Source organism: Antechinus flavipes, chromosome X (assembly GCF_016432865.1).
Source record: "Antechinus flavipes isolate AdamAnt ecotype Samford, QLD, Australia chromosome X, AdamAnt_v2, whole genome shotgun sequence".
Lineage (NCBI taxonomy): Eukaryota > Metazoa > Chordata > Mammalia > Dasyuromorphia > Dasyuridae > Antechinus > Antechinus flavipes.
This window is the reverse complement of record NC_067404.1, coordinates 4,078,701-4,095,293: the sequence shown is the minus strand read 5'-3', so window position 1 is coordinate 4,095,293 and position 16,593 is coordinate 4,078,701. Positions and strand designations below refer to the sequence as shown.

Genomic DNA, 16,593 nt, shown 5'->3' with positions numbered 1-16,593 from the left:
TGTGTGTGACACCAAGAGTGTGCTATGTGACACTGAGTTTGCGTGTGAAACTGAGATTTTGTCTGTGATACTGTGTTTGTGACACTGAGTGTGTGTCTGTGACACTGAGAGTGTGTGACAGTTTGTGTGACACTGAGAGTCTGTGTGATACCGAGAGTGTGTATGTGAGAGTTTGTGTGACACAGTGTGTGTGTGAAAATTTGTATGACACTGAGAGTGTGTGTGATACTGAGAGTGTGTGTGACACAGAATGTGTCTGTGATACTGACTCTGTGCCTGTTACACTGTGTGATTTCGAAGGAGGGTCCGGCTCTGGGTGGGCGGGGCCCCGGAGGCGGTGCTTAGGGGCGCCCAGCCCCGCGCAGCTCCTCCCTGCGCATTGCAGAAAGCCTCTGTCTCCTCCCCTCTCAGTCTTCTCCAGGCGCTCCTCCTGGTGCCTCTGGACTTCTCCCTGCGCCCCGGACCTTAGGACCGCCCGCCGCGCTGGTAGGTCCCGGGCGCCCGCTCCGCGCCCTGTCACGGGAAAGACCCCTTGCCTTTGCCCCCTCGCTTCCGAGCCTGAAACTGCGAGTGCAGGAGGGACAGAGGGACGGAGGGAGGGAGGGAAGGAGAGGTGGAGGGAGGGAGGGATGGACCGAGGGAGGTAGGAACAGAACGAGGGAAGGAGGCAAGAGTGTTCGCCCTCTCGGGAGCTCCTGGCCTCTTCTTCCCGAGGAGGGGAAAGGAGGGGAGGAAGCGCCCGTGGTCCTGGTCCCGGGCTAACTTTCTTGTTACCCCGGAGACGCGCAGCGGGAGGGCAGGAGGGGGCTCTATTTGGGGAGCCTCCCGGGGGTAGGGGAGCCGAGTGCGCTGGGATGTGTGTGCATCTGTGTGTCTCCCTGTGTGCAATCAGTGTGTGTGTTTGTGTGTGTATGTTTGCCCCAAGTCACTTGGTGGAGGAACCCGGGCTGGGCAGGGCAGGCTGGACAGGCACAGGAGAGGAGAACCGGGCTGTAAGCTGCCTGCTGCTCTCCATGGCCACCCCCACCCTTTCCATCGTCCCCGTGCCATCTTTCCTCCGGGCCCTGCTGCAGGTTGGTGCCTGAAATAACAGCACCCCAAATCCAGAGACGTCCTTGAAGGCCACCCTTTCCTTTGTCAGAGAAGGGAACTGGGGCCCAGGGGCTCAAGGGCTGTGCCTCCCAGGGGGTAGGTGAGAGGCAGAGATTGGAAACCAGGCCTTGAGCCGCTCCCCTTCCAGCCATGGTGAGAACGGGAAATCCTGTCTCGTGGATTGATGCTCTGCTTCGCAGTAATTGATTATAGACAGCAAAGCACACTTTCCCAATTACAGATCATTTTGGCCAGTGCTTACGGCCAGTGGACCAGTAGGAGGGTGGGAAGTGGAGTCTTGTCCCACTTGTGTAGCAGATGGTCAGAGAGGTATGGAAAAAAGAGAAATAGCCTGTCTTCAGTCTCAGCATCAGAAAGCCATCATCAAGAGAACCTGAGTTCAAATCCAGCCCTAGACACTTACCAGCTATGTGATCGTGGTCAAGTCACTTAACACAAATAGCCTACAGAAAAGAATCTAATTCCAAGTTGTAATAATTTGTCCATTTCCTGATTGCACTTGAGAGAACAGAGGGAGAAAACTGTATAACTTGTCATTTTTTGTCATTACCATGGTAGTCAGTAAAAGGATGGTCTGGGCCAACATCTGAATAGGAAAGAAAGCATAACCTGGTATAAATCCCATTTTGTTATATTGTTATTACATTGCTGATGAGTTGTTGTAATCTCTTTGCTAATATTTTATTTATTTTTTTGTATCAATATTCCTTAAAGAGATTAGTCCATAATTTTCTTTCTCTAGTTTGACTCTTCCTGATGTAGCTATCAGTACCATATTTGTGTCATAGAAGGAATTTGTCAGTACTCTTTCTTTGCCTATTGTTGGAATTGTTCTTTAAAGATTTAGTAGAATTCATCTTGTCTTGGAGGTTTTTTCTTAAGGAGCTCATTGATGGCTTTTTCAGTTTCTTTTTTCTAAAATAGGACTATTTAAATAATTTATTTCCACTTTTGTTAATCTGGGCAATTTATATTTTTGTAAATATTCATCCATTTCTATTAGATTATCAGATTTGTTGGCATATAGTTGAGCAAAATAATTCTTAATTATTGCTTTAATTTCTTTTTAATTGGAGGTAAGAATACCCTTTTTATTTTTGGTACTGGTAATATGTTTTTTCTTTTCTTTTTCTAATCAAATTAAGTAATGGTTTGTCTATTTTGTTGGGTTTTTTCTTAAATCAACTCTTACTTTTGTTAATTCGTTCAATAGAATGAATTACTTTAAATTTTATTAATCTCTCCTTTGGTTTTCAGAATTTCTAATTTGGTATTTAATGGGGGGGTTAATTTGTTCTTTTTCTAGCTTTTTTAGTTGCATACCCAATTCATTGATTTTTTTCTTTCTCTATGTTATGCATGTATGTATTTGGATCTACAAAATTTCTTTTAAGAACTGCTTTGGCTGTCTCCCCAAAATTCTGGTATGTTGTCTCATTATTATCTGTTAGAATTCTTACAAGATGCTAAGTCACTGGAATTGATAGAGACAATAATTATCTAATTTAGCATGGTACTTAACAGTTCTCTAGTTCACTAATGAACTTAGTACTCATTAGAGTTCATACCTTTCACATCTTTAAGGTTCACACCTTTAAGAGAGCATATATAATCTAGGAGCCTCAACCAGGATTGAGTCCAGAAAATTCACAAGTCTAAGAGACAAGCCCACCCTTGCAGGCGAAGTCAGATTCATTCCATATTCCACCTTTGTGCTAGCTGGAGACTCAGAGGAAGAGAGGGTGAAGTTGGCAGAGGCAAAGGCAAGAGCTCTTGGAATTAAGGAGAGAGATAGGCCTCTAAGACAGGTAACCAGGCCCAAGGAAGGAGACAATAGTAGGAAAGAGACAATAAAGGATTTGGACTTTAACTCCTGGCTGCATTTGAGGTGATTATTACACTGAACTGAAACTAAGGCTATTCCCAGAAGCTCCTCAAGAAACTTGCTCTCAGAGAACTTTATATTTTAGAGAAGAGAACATTACAATTGTCATTCTATTGGATGAAATTATTCATTTCAATTAATTTTTGTCTGACCCACTCATTTTTATAATTAAAGCTTTTTATTTACAAAACATATTCACGGGTGAGTTTTCAACATTGACCCTTGCAAAGCCTTCTGTTCCAAATTATTCCCTCCTTCCCCCCACCTCCTCTAGATAGCAGTTAGACCCATACATGTTAAATATGTTAAATTATATGTTAAATCCAATATATGTATACATAGTTATACAGTTATCTTGCTGCACAAGAAAAATTAGATCAAGAAAGAAAAAAAAACTGGGAAAGAAAACAAAATGCAAGCAAACAACAACAGAAAAAACGAGAATGCTGTGTTGTGGTCCAAATTCAGTTCCCACAGTCCTCCCTTTGGGTGTAGATGGCTCTCTTCATCACTGAACAATTGGAATTGGTTTGAATCATCTCCTTGTTGAAGAGAGCCACATCTCTCAGAATTGATCGTCATATAGTCTTGTTGCTGCTGAGTATAATGATCTGGTTCTGCTCATTTTACTTAACATCAATTACTGTAAGTCTCTCTAAGACTCTCTGAAATCATCCTGCTGGCCATTTCTTACAGAACAGGTATATTTCATAATACTCACATACCAAAATTTACCCAGCCATTCTCTAATTGATGGGCATCCATTCATTTTCCAGTTTCTAGCCACTACAAACAGGGCTGTCACAAACATTTTGGTACATAGAGATTACTTTCCCTTCTTTATGATCTCTTTGGGATATAAGGGTATGCACAGTTTGATAACTTTTTGAGCATAGTTCCAAACTGCTCTCCAGAATGATTGGATCCATTCACAGTTCCACCAACAATGTATCAGTGTTCAAGTTGTCCCACATCCCCTCCTGTGGAGTTCTTGTTCTTCTTTATAATAATAACATATAGCTGATGGTTCTCTCTGGGGGAGAAGGTAGGTTTCTCGGGGGAGGTTTTCTTGGAGGCAGCCTTAGTATCAGTTCAGATCAATAATTACCCCAAATGCAGCCAGCTGGTAAAAATACAAATATTTATTTTCTCCTTCCAAAATAGCCTGGTTAGTTGAGGCCTATCTCTCTGCTTGGTTCCAAGAGCTCTTGCAGATTGTCCTTTGCTTTCTTCAGCCTCCAGCCAGCACAAAGATGGAATGAACGTCGTGTCTCCTTCACTTGGGGCTTGGCTAGCTTTCTGGCGAGCCTTGCAGACCAGCTTGGTCTCAGTGGGGGAAGTGCAAGAGCCCAGCCTTCTCAATCTCCTGCTCAATTCTCGACTCGTAGCTTCTTCCTCCCAAAACTCTCCTTCCGCCACCAGCCAGCCAAGTGGAAAATATTCTTGAATGAATCACTCTTCACTGGCTTATATATGACTCTTCTGAGAGAATGGGATTATGGGTTTTCTCCCATAGTGCTCTCTGGCCCTAAGAGCTTCAAGGGAGGTGTGAATTCAGATATCTCATACTAAACCTTGAAATTTCCCAAACGTGTGAACTCCAATGAGTAAAGGTGCAAACACAAGCATTGTATTAATTAGTTCTACTTAGTACCTTGTTTCAGGTTCTGGCCCAAAACATCTTCTTGTAAGATCAGATCAATAATCTATCAACTCTAATAAGTTAGCAGTTTGTAAAGATTCCAACACCCTCCAATATTCCTCATCTTTTCCTCTCATCTTAGCCAATCTGAGAGGTGTGTAATGGTATCTTAGAGATATCTTAATTTGCATTTCTCTGATTTGGAGCACCTTTTCATATGACTAGAAATAGTTTTAATTTCTTATTCTGAAAATTGTTCATATCCTTTGATCATTTATCAACTGGAGAATGACTTGAATTCTTATAAAGTTGAGTCAATTCTCTATATATTTTAGAAATGAGGCCTTTATCAGAAGGCCTTTGAATGTAAAAATGTTTTCCCAGTTTATAGCTTCCTTTCTAATCTTGTTTGCACTAGTTTTGTTTGTACAAAAACTTTTTAACTTAATATAGTCAAAATAATCTATTTTGTGATCAATAATGATCCCTAGTTCTTTTTTTTTTTTTTTTGGTCACAAACCACTCATTCTTTAGAATATTTTATTTCCAATTGGTTTTTAGTCTATCTTTTTCCAACCCTTTATTGAATGTAATTTTTATGATTGCATCATGGTCTGAAAAGGAAACATTTACTATTTCTGCCTTTCTGCATTTGACTGTGAGATATTTATACTCTAATACATTGTCAATTTTTGTGTAGGTGCCATGTACTGCTGAGAAAAAGATATATTCCTTTCTATCCCTATTCAATTTTCTCCAGAGGTCTATTATATCTAAGTTTCCTAAGCTTCTATTATTATTTTTCCTAGTTTCTTGCTTATTTATTTTGTGGTTAGAGTTATCTAATTCTAAGAGGGGGAAGTTGAGGCCCCTGTTAGTATACTTTTGCTGTCTATTTCTTCTTGTAGCTAACAATTTCTTCTCTTAAGAATTTGGATGCTCTCATATGTAATAGGAATAAACTAGAACCATTCCCAATAAGATCAGGGCTGAAACAAGGTTGCCCACTATCATCATTACTATTCAATATTGTATTAGAAATGGTAGCTTTAGCAATAAGAGAAGAAAAAGAGATTAAAGAAATTAGAGTAGGTAATGAGGAAACCAAATTATCAATCTTTGCAGATGATATCACGGTATATTTAGAGAACTCCAGAGAATCAACTAAAAAGCTATTAGAAATAATCCACACCTTTAGCAAAGTTGTAGAATACAAAATAAACCCACATAAGTCATCAGCATTCTTATATATCACTAACAAAATTCAACAGAGTTACAAAGAGAAATTCCATTTAAAATAACTGTTGATAGTATAAAATATTTGGGAATCTATCTGCCAAGGGAAAGTCAGGAACTATATAAGCAAAAGTACAAAACACTTTCCACACAAATAAAGTCAGATCTAAACAATTGGAAAAAAATATCAAGTGCTCTTGGATAGGTTGAGTGAATATAATAAAGATGACAATATTACCTAAACTCAATCTATTTATTTAGTGCTATATCAATCAAACTCCCAAGAAACTATTTTAATGATGTAGGAAAAAAATAACAACAAAATTCATCTGGAAGAACAAAAGATCAAGGCTTTCAAGGGAACTAATGGAAAAAAAATCAAATGAAGTTGGCCTAGCTGTACCAGATCTAAAACTATATTATAAAGCAACAGTCATCAAAACCATTTGGTACTGGCTAAGAAATAGACTAGTTAATTGGTGGAATAGGTTAGGTGCACAGGACAAAATAGTCAATAACTATAGCATCTAGTGTTTGACAAACCCAAAGACCCCAACTTTGGGCATAAGAATTCACTATTTGACAAAAACATCTGGGAAAATTGGAAACTAGTCTGGCAGAAACTATGCATTGATCCACACATAATACCATATACCAAGATAAGGTTGAAATGGGTTCATGATCTAGACATAAAGAATGATATTATAAATACATTTTAATAATACAGGATAGTTTACCTCTCAGACCTGTGGAGGAAGAAGGAATTTGTGACCAAAGAAGAACTAGAGATCATTATTGATCACAAAATAGAAAATTTTGATTATATTAAGTTAAAAAGTTTGTACAAACAAAACTAATGCAGACAAGATTAGAAAGGAAGCTATAAACTGGGAATATATTTTTTACATTCAAAGGTTCTGGAAAAGGCCTCCTTTCTAAAATATATAGAGAATTGACTCAACTTCATAAGAATTCAAGCCATTGTATGATCAAAGGATGTGAACAGTTTTCAGATGAAGAAATTGATACTGAGTCTTGCTGGGTTACTTGATTCTTGGTTGTAGCCCTCGCTCCATTGCCTTCCGGAATATGGTATTCCAGGCTTTCTGATCTTTTATTGTAGAAGCTGCCAGATCCTGGGTAATCCTGACTGCTGCTCCTTGATACTTGAATTGTTTTTGTCTGGGGCAGCTTGCAGTATTTTTTCATTGAGATAATAGTTCAGGAGTTTTCAATAATGTTCCTTAGGATTTACTTTGTGGGATTTCTTTATGGATGTGATCAATGAATTCTTTCAATAACTACTTGCCACTCTTGTTTTAGTATATCAGAGCAGTTTTCTTGATAATCTCTTGAAGAATGCTATTCAGGCTCTTTTTTTCCAGTCATGGTCTTCAGGTAGACCAATAATTTTTAAATGGTCTCTCCTGGATCTTTTTAACAGGTTGGCTGTCTTACCAATGAGATATTTTATATTTTCTTCCATTTTTTCTTTCTTTTTTTTTCAGTTTGATGGATTCTTGATGTCTCATAAACTCATTAGCACACATTTCCCCAGTTCTAGATATGTATGATTTTCTTCATTTATCTTTTGTATCTCTTTTTCCATTTGATTAATCCTCTTTTAAAGATGTTTTCTTCGGCTTTTTTTTTTTTTTTTTTTTTTTTTTTTTTGCATTTGGCCAATTGTATTTTTTAAGGATTTTTTTTCAGTCAATTTTTTTTCTTTTCTTTTACAAGTCATTGACAGTCTCTTGCATACCTCTCATTTCTTTTCTCATTTTTTTCTTTCACCTGTTTTATTTGCCTCTCAAATTTTTATGACCACTTCCATGAAGCCTCTTTGTTTGAGACTAATGCATATCATGCTTTGAGATTTCCTTTATGGGCATTTTGTCCTCTTATGAGTTGGTGTTTGATTTCCCTTGTCACCATAGTTGCTTTCTATGGTTAAGGTTCTTTTCTGTTTCTAACTCATTTTCTTTCTTTCTTTTTTCCTCTTTTGTGACTTTAAAGGTTGAACTCTGCTCCTGGGATAAAAGGCATGTTGTCTCAATCTTCTTGTGCTGTTCTGAGCCTTATTTTGAGCACAGGGGTCCCTGCCTTTGGTGTCTTGCTCACACCTTCCTGGTCTCTCCAAGCAACAGCCTGGGTTCCAGGGCTGGCAATTTGCCGTCTACCCTGTGACTGGAGGCTGTGCCTGGTATACTCTGCTACTGAGCCTTGACCGAGAGTCTCAGTTGCTGATCTGCTGTAATTAAGATGTTCTCACTGGCTTTTCTGGATACTATCTGAGCAGGGCTGAATATCCCCCTTACCCCAAGGAAACTGACCTTTCTTTAAGTCCTAACATATCTTGAGGTGGAGACTGGTTTGATTCCATCAGCCCCTGTTCAGAGGCTTGGTTTCATGTGGTTTTTGAGGGAAACTGGGAAAGCTTGAGCAGCTTCCTGGCTTCAATCTGCCATCTTGGCTGTATCCCTGGAATTCCCATCATTTTTAATTGAAGCCGAGTCCAGAGAAACTGCAAAGACTCTCATATTCTTGGCTGTTGGATAATGATGGATAACTCAGGCCAGAAAGCTTTATTCAGCTGAATCAACACAGGTGTCTTCACTGCCTATCCCTGTTAAGTGTCCTTCTTGTTCCATATAATAATCCAAAAAATCCAATGGAATTTTAGAAGGTCTGGACTGATTCATGTACAGCTCCCCAAAATTGGTTTAGTATTTCAGGATTGGAACATAATGAGCTCACTAACATTGGGGTTGGGGCCCATAAAATAAGGTTAAACAAGATTGGCCATTTTATGTTGGTGGTGCCTTTATATTTAATGGTTGCTTACTGTGATGTATTCCCCTTTCTAGGAGACCTATTCTCTAGTATACTTCCAGTGACTATTCAGTAAGGAAAGTCTGATGTATGTTCTATGTATTTGAGAACTGGACTTTGAAATTAATTTTAGTAATTTTGGTGTTTTAGATCTTCCAGGTTTCTTTGGGAGTTCTGAATTGTTAATTTAAGTGTCCTCCAATTTCTATGAGAATAGTGGGGGGGGGGAATTCAAAAAGAGATTTTCCCCTCATTAGTAAAAAGGCAAAATCAGAAGAACCAGTTGTGTTCAAAAGGAGTTCAAAAGGAGTTGTCTGGTATGCATCTCACCACTTTGATGGGAAACCCTGTTATCACTGACCAACAGATTGCTTTCTGGCAGTCAGCATTGTCTGTGAAACTACACCATTCTGAAGGCCTGGTGGCCTCAGGGGTACTATCACATTTCCCCTAGAAGATGTATCCCATCATTTCCACCATTTCTGTTACCTTCTCCCACTCTAAAGTCCATTTCCTTTTCTCAGTGGTGAATTCCACCTAGAGCCTCACTTTTTTTGGAGCAGCCCAGGTTGCTTTTCATTCTCCTCCTAGCCTTGTTCTTGGTTTCTAGACTTCTCAACTTTGGGGTCTTATCCAGAACTTCCCTCAGTACTTCTTTGGTTTTTAGATGTTCCAAATCCAACTATCCGTTGACCTCCACTGGAACCTTCTTGCCCTGATCCTGTCTTCTGTACTTCAGAATCGTGCCCTATGCTAAGTAGGCACTATGAGCCCTGTTCCAGCAGTTGCTCCTCCCCCGGCCCCAGCTCCAATTTGTGTGGTCTTCTTCTTTGAATCTAAGCTTTTTGAGAGTGGGACTGTCTTTCTTTAACTTCTCTTTTTATCTTCAGCTGAGGGCATGGCTCATTGTAAACATTTAATTAAAGCTAATTTCCTATGGCCTTTGTTGAGGCTAGATACCTTTAGATTGGTAATTTTCCTCACCATCCAATTACCTCAGGGGAGACTTTTGAAGATTAGGACCTAACCAGTTTTGAGGGACTTTAGTTTGAACAAACTTTGGGTCTTGAATAGCTTTTTGGAAAGGACAGCACCTTCTTTGGGCTTCATTCTCCTTCCTCAAGTACCGGTGAATAATAGCACTGAAACAGCAGTTCACTATCCTGGAACTGTATAAAGGTGACATATGGAACCCAACAATTATAGAAGGCAAACCAAGGCATATAATAATCTATAAACCATGCTGCAGTAACCATTGTGTTTGTTTCTTGTTATAAAGGAGAGACTAACCAAAATTATTTCCAGGATATTTACTATTAAAATAATGAAAATCTCCCTAATGTGGACTTCCACATACTAACTGTGATGATTACAACTGAAAAGTGAGATTTTTGTTTTGTTTTGTGCTCCAAAACAAGATTTATAGTGTTTGGGGGAACTATTGGCATCCCTATGGCCAACTTAAAATATTCCACTCTAATTTTAGCTGACCAGTTTATGTTTTCATGGAAAATGCCAATAGTGAACAGATTCTAGGAGAAATATAGCAGTAATCCTGAGGCCCCCAGACCTTAGGAGTGCTAATGTCAATAGTACTAAAGTCTCCTGATTTTATATAGTCATAGAAACTTTGCTGACTTCCAGATTACAATCTGTTCGTCCAAGATAACAGGTTTTCTGAGAAATGGTGAAGTGCACACTCCTCCACTTCTATCTCAGGGCCAAAAAATTAGCATATCACTGACATAAAGAAACAATCTTTTCCTATAAATTTGTCTTCTTTCTCCTGGTTCTTTGCTAAAATCCTTTTAGAACTCAGCCCAGTTTGACTATAATTGTTGAGTTCCATTGCATTATTGAAAATATACTTATGAACTCCCTAAGAAAAAATGCCCAGGACCAGATGAATTTACATGTAAATTCTACCAAACATTTAAAGAAAAATTAGCCCCAATGCTATATAAACTATTTGAAAAAATAGGGAATGAAGGAGTCCTACCAAATTCCTTTTATGACACAGACATGGTACTTATACCTAAACCAGGTAGGTTGAAAACAAAGAAAGAAAATTATAGACCAATCTCCCTAATGAATATTGATGCTAAAATCTTAAATAAGATATTAGCAAAAAGATTACAGAAAATCATCCCCAGGATAATACACCATGATCAAGTAGGATTTATACCAGGAATGCAGGGCTGGTTCAATATTAGGAAAACTATTAGTATAATTGACCATATTAATAACCAAATTAACAAAAACCATATGATCATCTCATTAGATGCAGAAAAAGCATTTGATAAAATCCAACATTCATATTAAAAACACCTGAGAATATAGGAATAAATGTACTTTTCCTTAAAATAATCAGTAGCATCTATTAAAAACCATCAGTAAGGATCATATATAATAGGGATAAACTGGAACCATTCCCAATAAGATCAGGAGTGAAACAAGGTTGCCCACTATCACCATTACTATTCAGTATTATATTAGAAATGCTAGTTTTGGCAATAAGAGTTGAGAAATAAATTAAAGGAATTAAAGTAGATAATGAGGAAACCAAATTATCACTCTTTGCTGATGATATGATGGTATACTTAGAGAACCCTAGAGATTCTACTAAAAAGCTATTAGAAATAATTCATAACTTTAGCAAAGTTGCAGGATATTAAATAAACCCACCTAAGTCATCAGCATTCTTATATATCACTAATAAAATGCAACAGTTATTTGCATTTTTAGTGTAGTTTGAGGTCTACACTCAAAAAGAGAAAATTCCATTTAAAGTAACTACCAATAGTATAAAATATTTAGGAATCTATCTGTCAAGGAAAAATCAGGAAGTATATGAGCAAAACAACAAAACACTTTCCATACAAATAAAGTCAGAAAAATATTAAATGTTCTTGGAGAGGGCAAGCAGATATAATAAAGATGACAATACTACCTAAACTAATCTATTTATTTAGCACTATTCCAATTAGACTCCCAAAAATCTATTTTAATGACCTAGAAATAATAACAACAAAGTTCATATGGAAAAACAAAATGTCAAGAATTTCAAGGAGACTAATGAAAAAAAAAAGTCAAATGAAGGTGACCAAGCTGTACCAGATCTAAAATTATATTATAAAGCAATGGTGACCAAAACCATTTGTTATTGGCTAAGAAATAGACTAGTTGATCAGTGGAATAGGTTAGGTTCAAAGGACAAAACAGGCAATAACTTTAATAATCTAGAGTCTGACAAGCCCAAAGGCCCCAGCTTTTGGGATAAGAACTCACCGTTTGACAAAAACTGCTAGGAAAATTGGAAATTAGAATGGCAGAAACTAGGCATCGACCCACAATTAAGACTGTACACCAAGATAAGGTCAAAATGGGTTCATGACCTAGACATAAAGAATGAGATTATAAATAAATCGGAAGAGCATAGGATAGTTTACCTCTCACACCTGTGGAAGAGGAAAGAATTTATGACCAAAGAAGAACTAGAGATCATTACTGGTAGCAAAATAGAAAATTTTGATTATATCAAATTGAAAAGATTTTGTACAAGCAAAACTAATGCAGACAAGATTAGAAGGGAAGAAATAAACTGGGAAAACATTTTTACAGTCAAAGGCTCTGATAAAGGCCTCATTTCCAAAATATATAGAGAATTGACTCTAATTTATAAGAAATCAAGCCATTCACTAATTGATAAATGGTCAAAGGATATGAACAGACAATTTTCAGATGAAGAAATTGAAACTATTTCTAGCCATATGAAAAGATGCTCCAAGTCTTTAGTAATCAGAGAAATGCAAATTAAGACAACTCTGAGATACCACTACACACCTATCAGATTGGCTAGAATGACAGGGAAAGATAATGAGGAATGTTGGAGGGGATGTGGGAAAACAGGGACACTAATACATTGTTGGTAGAATTGTGAACACATCCAGCCATTCTGGAGAGCAGTTTGGAACTATGCTCAAAAAGTTATCAAACTGTGCATACCCTTTGATCCAGCAGTGTTCCTACTGGGCTTATATCCGAAAGAGATCATAAAGTAGGAAAAGGAATCTCTATGTGCCAAAATGTTAGTGGCAATCCCTTTTCATAGTGGCGAGAAACTGGAAAATGAATGAATGCCCATCAATTGGAGAATAGTTGGATAAATTGTGGTATATGAATGTTATGGAATATTATTGTTCTGTAAGAAATGACCAGCAGGAGGATTTCAAAGAGGCCTGGAGAGACTTACATGAACTGATGCTGAGTGAAATGAACAGGACCAGTAGATTATATGCTTCAACAACAGTACTATATGATGATCATTTCTGATGGACGTGGCCCTCTTCAGCAATGAGATGAACCAAATAAGTTCCAATAGAGCAGTAATTAATTGAACTAGCTACACCCAGCGAAAAAATTCTGGGAGATGACTATGAACCACTACATAGAATTCCCAATCCCTCTACTTTTGTCCACCTGCATTTTTGATTTCCTTCACAGGTTAATTGTACACTATTTCAAAGTCTGATTCTTTTTGTACAGCAAAATAACTGTATGGACATGTATACATATATTGCATTTAACTTATACTTTAACACATTTAACATGTATTGGTCAACCTGCCATCTGGGGGAGAGAGTAGGGAAGGAGGGGAAAAATTGGAACAAAAGGTTTTGCAAGGGTCAATGCTGTAAAATTACCCATATATACATTTTGTAAATAAAAAGCTATAATAAAAAAAAAACTTTTGAGACATCTTGTGATACTAGTCTGTGACCCCAATCTATTGGGGTCTCCTTTTCAACCTTAACATTAGCATTTATATAATCCTATAAGATTCACAAAAGGCTGGTGTATATATATTTTTCAAATTTCACTCTCTTAAAACACCTGTGAGGTAGGTGATGGGGGTGAACATTGAAACTGTCCAAACTCTCCTCTGAAAGAGGTCCAAGGGGAAATTGACATAAACTGAGATATTTGGAGGGGACCGGATGTGTACTCCCTTCAGGGAGCTCCCACACCCTGGGAAAAGCCTACAAACTTCCAGTAAATTGGTTTCATTCAATTGGAGATCTTGGTCAATCACCCTCCCTTAATTTGCCACAAACAGCTCTCAGTGGCTCAAACTCACAGTTATCTCATTCAATTTTAAATCGAATTGAAAATCAGTCTCTCAGGAGTTGGCCCCCATCTCCTGGTCAAACATCAAAGCAAGCCCCAATATATATAGGGCTACATGTCCAGATATCTTTTGCAGAGTCCTAAAAGACTATGCCCACTGGTGAAGATATTCTTTTCTCAGTGTTTACCTTTGCTATCTTCCTAACAGGACCTTTTGCCTACTCAAGAAGTCTGTCGTCCTAGCAAGCTGGCTTCTCACTGCTAATAGATCCCTTTTTGCCGCACAGATTTTGGGTTTGTGAATTCTTTAGCATAGGACCTTCACCTCTGACCAGAGGAGATTTCCCACTCCGGTTCTTGCACCTCATCCCAACTACCACTAACCTCATCATTTGCACGTCATTATAGGTACTATTATTATTATTTTTATTTTTACGGAGTAAGAAAGCAACAGAGTAGAGGTGAGGGTGGGGAGGTTGCTCACTCAACTAGTGGCTATTTGAGATAGGATTTGAACTCAGGTGTCTCCTCACTTCAGGTTGAGAGTTCTTTCTCACTACATCATCTACTGACCTAAGTTTTATTTTATTTTCTTAATTGTATTTTATTTTGCCAAATAAACATAAAGATAGTTTTCAACATTCATTTTTGTAAGGCTTTATGTTCCAAATTTTTTTCTTCCCTTCCTTACTCCCCCCTTCTCAAGATCACAAACAACCTGATAGTCAAATATATGCAAACATATTTCCATATTTGTCATGTTATATAAGAAAAATCTGACCAAAAGGAAAAAAAAAACACAAGAAAGAAAAAAACAAACAAAAAACGTGAAAATCCTATGCCTTTATCTATATTCAGTCTCCATAGTTCTCTCTCTGGATGTGATTGGCTTTTTCCATCCCAAGTTTACTGAAATTGCCTTGAGTCATTGCATTATTGAGAAGAGCCAAGTCTATTCCAGTTGATCAACACATAATTTTATGTGTACAGTATTCTGATTCTGCTCACTTCACTCAGCATTAGTTCATGTAAGTCTTTCCAGGGTTTTCTGAAATCAGGAAGGCCAGATTTTATTTTTGATCTTGGTGCTAGCTCTGTGAATGACTTTGTGTTTGAGGCAATCAGTCCCAATAGATCTTCCTGTGTTGTTTTATTGAGATCTTTGGAATTCTGAAGGAGTATGAGATGGGTGACCTAGGTCAGAGAACATTGCTAGACCTGGAGACATTAATTTCACTTCCATACCCACCCTTTTGTTTGGACCTAAAGGGGCTCTCTGAAGTTGGCAGGTCAGCTCAGGCCTTGCCTTTCCAGAGCCAGTCTAGAAACCTACAACTTGGCTCTTCTCTTTCTCCTTCCCCAGGGGAATCCCAAATACATGGGAACTAGAAACAAAGTAAATGTGAGCCTATATATAATTGGTGACTCTGCCGCATGTAACTAGATTTCTGGTTTTTTGCCTCTCCTCCTTCAGTTCATTTGATTTTAGTTATTTAAAGCCTTGATTTACCTGGGACTTTATAATACATAGAGCTCAAACTACAGGACTTTTGACTGGCCATCTATAAGATCCTTATCAGATGAGTGGTCAAGGTCAATAAGGGAGATGGAGTCTAAAGTCTAAATGAAAGCTACAAATTTCTAAGTCTATAGCTAGTCCTCTGCTCATTGCACTGATATCTCATGCACGTTTTTCCTTACCTTTTTAATTTTCTTCAATGAACATAGAATGCAAGTAGCCTGAGATATGCAAAGGTCATTTGCCAGGGCCAGGGCTCATCAAGGCAGTGATATATTTTTTCTCTTAGCCTGCATATCTATTATGGTTACCATTATTTCTACCCTTATTATTACTAAGATAATTACTATGAAGCTTTTGAAAAATCCCTGCCACATTATGCCCAGTGCTATTACTTTTGAAAAGGAAATTTCCATAATTAATTATTTTGGCAGCTCTTGAAGTATGCATCCTGATGGATTAAGTTAACATGATCAACTTCTGACTGAATTTTTAGTGTTTATGCAGAATGATCATGATGATGATCAATATATTTTTATATTATTTGTTCATATTTTATTTCATTAGACTACCATAGTAAAACTGATAGGTAAGTACCTAAGATACTTGCCCCAAACCAAACAAGAATGTCAAAGGTTTGCTTGGAACTACCATGTCTTCTGACCTCAAAATCAAACCTCTGTTTCTAGCATTTAGTTTGCCACCATCTTGGTATTTTGGTTTTAGTTTTTTATAACATGTTTTAAAATCTATTAAACTACCATTTATTGAATGGTGGAATCACGAATAAAGATTGTATATGACAAAGTAAAAGGTCTTATCTGGTTTCCATGGCCATCCATTCAGTCTAGTAAGGTAGCTGAATTGGCTTCAAGTGCACTAAAAGTTTAATAGAATTCAGTTGTAAAAAATCACTATTATATTAGTTTGGGGGGGGGGGCACTTCATTTTTGGAAGATAGGGCAACTGAAGAAAACAATGAAAAGGGACCCCTCCACAGGAGAGAGTGACAAAAGTTCTATTGGGACTGCTATATCTTATCAGACCTCTTTCCATTGCTTTTCTTTGTCCACATCTGGGTCTTTTTGGAGAGATCAAGAGTTTTTAATTCCCCAAGTTGGCATTTATGGATCACAGGCAGGAGAAATTAAGATTGCAAGTAGCAAACTATTTCACAGCCCTGAGCCATGTTCCGTGTCGGCCCATGCAATTATTTTCTACTTTTTGTTAGGGAATCCT

At 37.8% G+C, this 16,593-nt stretch overlaps 1 long non-coding RNA gene across 2 annotated transcripts in view; it reads left to right on the top strand.

The window, feature by feature from the left end:
- The first annotated feature begins 403 nt into the window (after window positions 1-403).
- LOC127542993 (uncharacterized) overlaps window positions 404-16,593 on the top strand; it is a 121,652-nt gene continuing 105,462 nt past the window's right edge. For both annotated transcript variants that reach the window (XR_007949038.1, XR_007949034.1), the window contains exon 1: window positions 404-486. This is a non-coding gene — a long non-coding RNA (uncharacterized LOC127542993). The remainder of the gene's footprint in view (window positions 487-16,593) is intronic.